This window comes from Lycium barbarum, chromosome 6 (assembly GCF_019175385.1).
Source record: "Lycium barbarum isolate Lr01 chromosome 6, ASM1917538v2, whole genome shotgun sequence".
NCBI classification, from domain to species: Eukaryota; Viridiplantae; Streptophyta; class Magnoliopsida; order Solanales; family Solanaceae; genus Lycium; species Lycium barbarum.
Window position 1 is genome coordinate 115,493,363 of NC_083342.1, and position 8,113 is coordinate 115,501,475.

The following is an 8,113-nucleotide window of genomic DNA, read 5'->3' on the forward strand; positions in this document are numbered from 1 at the left end:
TGCAGGTATTTGTGTACCAGTCTAGGGGCTGATTTTTTATTATGGTATATGTTAATTATTTTCATTCTCATTTTTGGTTTATTCTTATGTAAATTCTTGGTTTCTGTTGACATTAATTTTTCTTTTATAGGAGGAACATCCCCTGGTTAAGTTTGAACACTGGGTTGAAGGAAGTGGCATGTGGAGTGGTGATTTTCATTTTCGGAGTTTGATTTTGTCCTTTTTGAGTGTCTCTCAATTGGACTTGTTGAAAAAGGGTGTGTTTGGACAGTTTATGGATTTGGTTGATGTCCACTTGAGTGATAGTATTTTCCATTGCTTGATCTTATCGCAACTTTCACCTAGTAATGATAGTGCGTTAAAGTTTAAGATATTTGATCGCGTGTGTGTATTTGATTCCGAGTCTTTCCGTCTTATTACTGGTTTGGATTCTTGTGTTGGCGATTTTAGTGTTGTGTCTAGCAGACCAAATAGATTGTTGAGACTTTATTTTCCAAATCAGGATAGAATAAGATTATGTGATCTCAAGAGTTTCTTACAGATCAAGTCAAGTAATCGTACTGGTGGTTTTTGGGAAAGATCTAGTGATCCTGTTAGACTTGCTGAGGTCTATATAATGGAGAGGGTTGTGTTGGGTCGTAACGAGAAATGTGTTGTTAAAGGTCATCTAATGAAGATAATTGATGATGATAGTCTTCAAGTGTCTTATCCTTGCGGTTCTCTTAGTTTTAATTGGTTGGTACGGTCGATTCGTGGTTGTGTGAAGACTTTCAAGAGCATGCCATCTACACGTTATATGATTAGTGGTTTCCCTTACGCTTTAAAAGTGTGGTTGTTGGAGGTTTTCCCTATCTTTCGAGGGTTTTCAAGTTTTCATGGTCTGAAGTCTCCTCGTATGTTGTCTTGGGGTCCTTCAAAGCAAGTTGATTATAAATTTATTACTGATAATTTCTTCCATGCTGAAAAAGTATGTGTTTCCCTTTTGTTGATGCTTCTTTTTCTTGGTTCTTTTTCCCTCTTGTTATTTTTTGTGTTTTTGTCTAATTGATGTGTTTATATTGTGTTATAGAGATTCAAGAAATTTATTGTCCATGCTGTTGTTGTTGGTACGGAACAAGAGATGCTGAATTATCCAGTTGCACTTAAATTTTCTGATGATTCAGGCCCTTGTTCTTCCCGTGCGGTTTTGCAATCTCAAGTTACTTCTCAGATAGTTGATGTAAGTTGTACTTTGCCTTTTGTGTTTTTGGTTGTTTAACTGAATTCTGAGTTAGAGACCTTGTGGTAGAGTATTTTAGTAGGAGACATTTTTGTAGTCTTTTCTGTTTTGGTTATGGAAATTAAAGTTTATGCCCCTTGAGGCATACTTTTTGGTTTTGCAAACGTAGAATCTGCCCCTTCCGGCATACATTTCTCCTTTCATATTTCAGTTCTGCCCCTATCGGCATACTGTTCTCATTTTGAGACTAATTTTAGTAGGTAACACATTTTGCAGTCTTCTCTGTTTTGGTTTTGGAAATGAAAGTTTATGCCCCTTGAGGCATATTTTTTGGTTTTGCAAACTTAAAATCTGCCCCTTCCGGCATACATTTCTCCTTTCATATTTGAATTCTGCCCCTACCGGCAAACTGTTTTCATTTTCAGACTTCAGTTCTGCCGGGTCCGGCATACTTGTTCAACATTAATTTAATGACATCAAAAGTAATGTGTTGTTTTATTGATCTGTTATACAGGGTGTTTTGTCTAGTGTGAAGAAGCAACTTGATGATGAACGATCTACAATTGTCAATCAAGTAAAGGTATGGCTTTTTATTTTTTTGTTTTTGAGTTTGTTAATATGATATGTATACTTTGCATGCTGCATTCGTTGTTTTTGTTTATTCTCATTTTCTTTTCTTCTTTGTTTAAATTATTTTTTTCGTTGTTTTGTAGTCTTTGGATAGTTGTTTCGAAGAATTGGATAAAAAGTTTGTTGGTGCGATTAATGTTGTGGATAGCTTAGTTCGTGTACATGATGAAACAAAGTCATGTGTAGCAGCTTCTGAAAGTGCTAAAAGAACTTGTTTAGAAAGTAGACTTGACAGTTTGGAAAGTAAATTTGATTATGTGATGCATTGTGTTGAAAGTTTAGTTTAACTGCATAGCGAAAACAAATCTTGTAAAGCTTGTGCATCTGGTAAAAGACAACCTGATTTGGGTTATTCAGTGAATGATGAGGTGAAGTTAGATGCACATCTTGGAAAAGATTTGCAGGAATGTATGGAGAATATGCTTTGTAAAGCAAGGTCTACAAAAAATGAGACGTCTCTCATGCTCGATATGCTCTGTGATGCTGTTGTTTCTTCATCAAGTCAACTGTCTGATAAAACTCAAACTCTTTCTCAGTTTGAAAAGGAATTTGTGAAAGAAAATGAAGACCGCGCAAAAAAAAAGAAGCACTTAAAGAAATTGCTGCAATTAATAATGCTTTTCAATGCGGAGATTATGTGTTTTCTTCTAATGAAGCATCACAAAATGTAAATGAGGCAGCAGCTGCTGTTAAAGATAGTAGAAAACGTCTGAGATGCGAAGATGGAAACAAAGAAGATGATGGTTATCCTAATTGGTATTTGCTTACACCAAGCAGTACTCCAGTTGAGAAACGGTTGAGTTTTGCTGTTGAAGATATATACTGTACTGCAGAAGAGTTAGGAAAGTGAATTGATTTTTTTGTTGTTATTTACGGAAAGTGTTATGTTATTGTGTTTCCCCCTTTTTCGAATGATGTATATGTAAATTGGTCTTTCATTTATGTACATATAATGAAGTTTCACTTTTTCAAACTGTGCTCTATTGTAGTCTGCCTTAACCGGCATACTTTTGCCATTTTTGTGAATAGATGTTCTGCCCCTTCCGGTATACTTCTAAGATGGAAGTAACTGTTTTTCCTAAAAATAAAAAAATAATTAAAAAGTGACTCTTGTTCCAAAAGATCTCGAATAAGTGCGACAGTTACTTCTAATTAATGTATTAATTGTTTTGTTTTTAAAAAAAATAAAAATTGAAAGAAAAACTGAAAAATTCTTTGTATTTTTGTCAATTTGCGACAGTTACTCCAATTTAAATTTGAGTAACTGTTTTTTATTTAAAAAAAAAAAACTGCAAAACTTATTGTATCCTCATCCAATTGAAATCCAAAGAGCTTAATATGCAAAAGTTAAGCCAAACAATCTTGCCGCCTCCGGCATAAGTTTGCCCGTTGGGAACAGAAGTTCTGCCCCTTCCGGCATACTTCTAAATTCGTAGTAACAGTTTTTTTTCGCTAGAAATAAAAAAAGATAATGAAAAAGTGACTCTTATTCCCAATATCTCTAATAGGTATTGCTACATTTACTTCCAATTGAAAATGTATTAATTCTTTTTTTTTTTAAAAGAAAAAAGAAAAAACTGAAAAACTCTTTGTATTTTTGTCAATAATTGCAACAGTTACTTCAATTCAAATTTCACTAACTTTTTTGGTTTTTCTTTGTTCAATATATATTTTCCCGCTCTTCCTATGATTTACTTTTTATTTTCGTTTGTTCACTTTAAAGCTGAAGAAGGCAGTTGCTTTGTCACGTTTCCTATATCATCTTTATCAGTTTTTTTGTTGATTTCTCTTAGTGGGGTTTCAATTTCATCTGTAAGTTATTAGTTACTATTTTATTACTTGTTGATAAGTTATTTCCTTAAATTGTTTGTGTCTGTATTTTATTTGAATAGGGTTTTCTGTTTTTTTTTTTCTTTTACATTTTTCGTAATGCATTGTGGTAATGTATTTTTGTTGGTAATGTTTTTTATGTGTTTTTTTTTTCCTTTTTTTTCCTAATTGAATTTTATGTTTTGCTCATGTCAGTGTGCTAAATCATGAGTCGTCAATTTGGACAAGTTGCTGACTATTATATTCCTCTGGAAGAGTGGACAGACACACGCATCAGTGCTGTATGGCGAGGGGATGAAAAGTTTGTTAAATTTGTTGAGAAATTTCTTACAAAAGAACAGTTGGTAATTTTGAAGAATCGTTCTTTTGGGAAATTTATGGAATTACATAATATAAAAATGTCGGGTATCTTGGTGAATTTTATGTTGTTGTCGGATGTTCAGTGTTCTGAAACAAATGAAATGCATTTTAATATACAAGATAAACTTGTGACATTTACAGACCAATCATTTAAGAGAGTCACTGGGTTATCAATTACTGAACCTCCTAGATCTTTCTATGCTAAATATAACAAAACCAATGGCAATCGTCTTTTGAGAAGATATTATGGTGTTGAAGATGGTAAAAGGAATTTGGAAATAAGGGATTTGAAGAATGTGATGAGTGCTGAAAATGTAGATTTTGAAGATGACCTTGATGCGGTGATGCTAGCAGAGGTATACATTCTTGGTCGTGTTTTATTGGGCGATAGAATTGATAAGAAGGTATTGTGGCAGCATATTGTATACATAGAGGACAGTGAATTGTTTGAGCAGTTTAATTGGGGGTCTTTGTGTTTTGTTGAACTCCTGAGGTGTTTCAAATCAATATATAAGCAAGGGATAAACAGACATACCATTGATTATGGTGTTGTTGGTTTTGTTTATGGCTTTAGCGTTTGGGTTTGGTCTAGGTTCAATGACTATCGCAGACAATATGTTGAAATTATTGGCGATTATCGTGAACCTCTGATGTTGTCGTATGTCAGTAATAAATCTCCACATTTCAATGATGTCAAGAAATTGCTTGTATCCGAAGAGTACACGAGAGGAAAGGTAATGGTGTTTATATTTACTTTTCGTGTCAACTTTTAATGTGGTTTTCTTTTTTTGTTTTGATGTAATTATTATTTATTGTTGTATGGATTTTATTTCAATAGCGAGGCAAAGGGGTGGTTGATGAATCTCCGGACAATTCAAGTGGTGATGGAAGTGAATCTGAAGATGCCAATATTGCTGGCAAATCCACGGAAAGCTCTTCTCTAGAGCGTCGCATTGAGGTATTTCTCATCGTTCCTGTCTGTTTTTCCTCTAAAAGTTTTTTTTTCTCTTGATTTTAACACTTTGTTGTATTTTTTTATTTTCACAGTTCCTGGAAAATTTTTGTGATGTTAAATTGGATAGGATTTTGAATAATCAACAGCAGGAGAAGGTCCGGATGGATCAGCTGATTTCTGCTCTGCAAAAAGCATGATTAAATTTTGAATCCCAAACTGCTCCTGATGCTGAAAATGTTCGTCGACATGTTGATTCTCCTTGTCATGTTGAAAAGGGTATACGCAAGAGTACGAGATCTATTCGTAAAAGTGTTGCTGCTAAAAGGAAAACTAAACAAGCCAGGTCTCGTAAAAATGTTGAGCAATCTTCCATTGGCCAACGAAGAAGATCGGTGCAGTCTCATGTTGGTGAAGATATTGCTGATATTGAACAGGTATTTTGGGATGCTGAAACTGCCACCGGAGACGAGGGGGCAACTCGTTTGGTGTTGATTGTCTAATGTTGAGGCTGAAAGTAATCAAGAAATTCAGATGGAAGATATGCAAGCCGTTTCTAGTGAAAGAACCTTTGATGACACAGAGTTGGGAGGTAAAATCCGAATTTACAAGAGAAGAAAATTACACATGACAGTACAAGATGTAGATGCTTCTCCTAATCCATGGCTTCCGGATGGTCCTCAATCTACAAATGTGGCAGCTGATAGGGACAATGCATTTGAACATATTTTTGGAGAAGGCCAAGCAAATGTGACATGTCCTATGGAGACAGATGTTGAACAAGTTCAATATCTAAATGCAACTGAAAACGTTGAGGCTGAATTGCCTTCGGTAATTTTACATTTATACTTTGTTGTTTTCTAAACCTAAGTTGCCTGGCACACTTTTCTGGCAGTTAACACTTTGTGTGCTCTTTTTTTGTTTTGCTTATGCAAATGATAGTTTTGCCCCTCCTGGCATAATCCCCCCTTTTATTTCAAACTCATGTTCTGCCTACTCCAGCATACTACCTTTTTTGCAAAGTTACATTTCTACCTACACCGGCATAATTTTACTTTTTGAAACTTAGCTCTTTCCCCTTCCGGCATACTTTCACATTTTATTTTGCAAACTCATGTTCTGCCTCCTCCGGCATACTCATCTCTTTTAGAAAGTTATTTTCTGCCCACTCCGGCATAGCTTTACTTTTTTAAACTTAAATCTTGCCCCTTCCGACATACTTTTCCCTTTTTCAAGCATAAGGTTTGCCCCTTCCGGCATATTTTTCAAAACTTGTTGATAAATTTTCCTTTTTGTGAACCTAACTTTTGCCTGTTTTGACATAATTTTCAATCTTTTACCACTTGCAGAATTTGTTAATTTTTTATTTTAATATTTTTGCTTCGATGATGGATGTTGTGTTTCTTAATTTGTTACTTTATGTAGGTTGTTGTGGAGGAACAATTGGGCGGTGAACAGCTTCGTGACGCCAATCATGAAGAATCCAACATATCTCCACCAAAAGGAGATATGCCTCAAAATCTTGAGCAAACAACAGTTGAAAATCTTGAGCCTATAAGATGTGAAACACCTGAAGGTCAAGTTTCTAAAGAGGGTGATGAACGCGCTGTTATTCCTCATATTGGTGCTATGCCCGAGCCTATTAAAAGGGTTGAGCCATTGAGGACCGAACCTGCCAATGCAGACGCGGTTCAAGTCACCACTCCAAGGGAGTCTGCTGTTGTTGATGGAAAGGGTGATAACTCTCAAGGAATGGAGGACAATTTTCAATATGTGTCCTTTGAAGATATTACAAATGTCGCTTGTTCCGCTGTCAAAGAGAGTACTGAAGAAGAACCTATTGTTTAAGTGGCGGAAGTGCTATCTTCCTTGAAGACAAGGCACCAGAGGAAAAGGAAAGCAGTGGGTGATACCCCGGTGCCCGGATGGATGCTATATTCTGCACGTAGTGATCTTCCTTTTGGGTCACGGAAGGACGAAAGTGACTGGAATGAAGAGTACAGAATGATGTGCCCATTCCATTACATCAAAAGCAAAGTTGCTATGAACTTTTGGAATTTTTTTATCAATCCTCGAAATCTTCCACCAAGTAACTTTCGACCTACTAGGTAAGTTGTTAGTTATGTGTGTGCTTTCTTGCATTTTTCTTCCTTCTTTTGGGTTTATGTTTTTTTATTTTTCTGTCTTTTAAGTACAATCTCTGTATTTTTGCCCCTTCCGGCATACTTTTCCCTTTTTCAAGCATAAGGTTTGCCCCTTCCGGCATATTGTTCAAAACTTGTTCATAAATTTCCCTTTCTATGAACCAAACTTCTGCCTGTATTTTTGTAATTTTTGTTCCCTTTTCTTTAATCAGGGCTGAAGACGAGGTAATGTATGCTGCAAAGTTGAACCAACTTAGTGGAGTTTATCAGTTGGGTGATTTTAAGCCAAAATATAGGATGTTTTTTTTGGAGCTGTACCATGATGTCTATGCGCTTAATGATGAGGTTCGTGATTGTCTTTTACTTTTTATTTTCTTATTTTTCTATTAGTTATTGCTTCTTGCTTCCTTTCTTTTTTGTTTATCGCTGAATCACTATTTTTTTCCCTTAACACAGCATATTGATGTGATGCTATATTATTTAAGGAAGAAAATGATGTATCATCCTCCAGCTGCCAATGCTGTTAAGTACACAACCGTAGATATGATGTTTGATCAGCTTGTGCAATTTGACATCAATAGATACTACGAAGACCCGGTTAATTACCACTGGTTTGCTGGCGGCAGTGATGATGCATTTTTGCTGAATAATATTGTGTATGGGCGAAGAGGAAAATGTGGTATATCATTGTTGACACCCAATTTTGTCCCACCTTTCCTCCAAAATATCTATTTACGCTTCTAATATTTTTTGGCAATTTGAGAAATATATATTCATATTTTTACTATAATTATTAGCTTTTATTAATACCAGCGTTTCATTATTCTATTGCAGTCACTAGCTGTTATTATTTTGTTACTTATCCTTATCATTATTATTACTATTATTATTATTATTATTATTATTATTATTATTATTATTATTTTGTTATTATTATTACCAGTATTATCATAATTTGCATTATAATCGTTTCAGCAT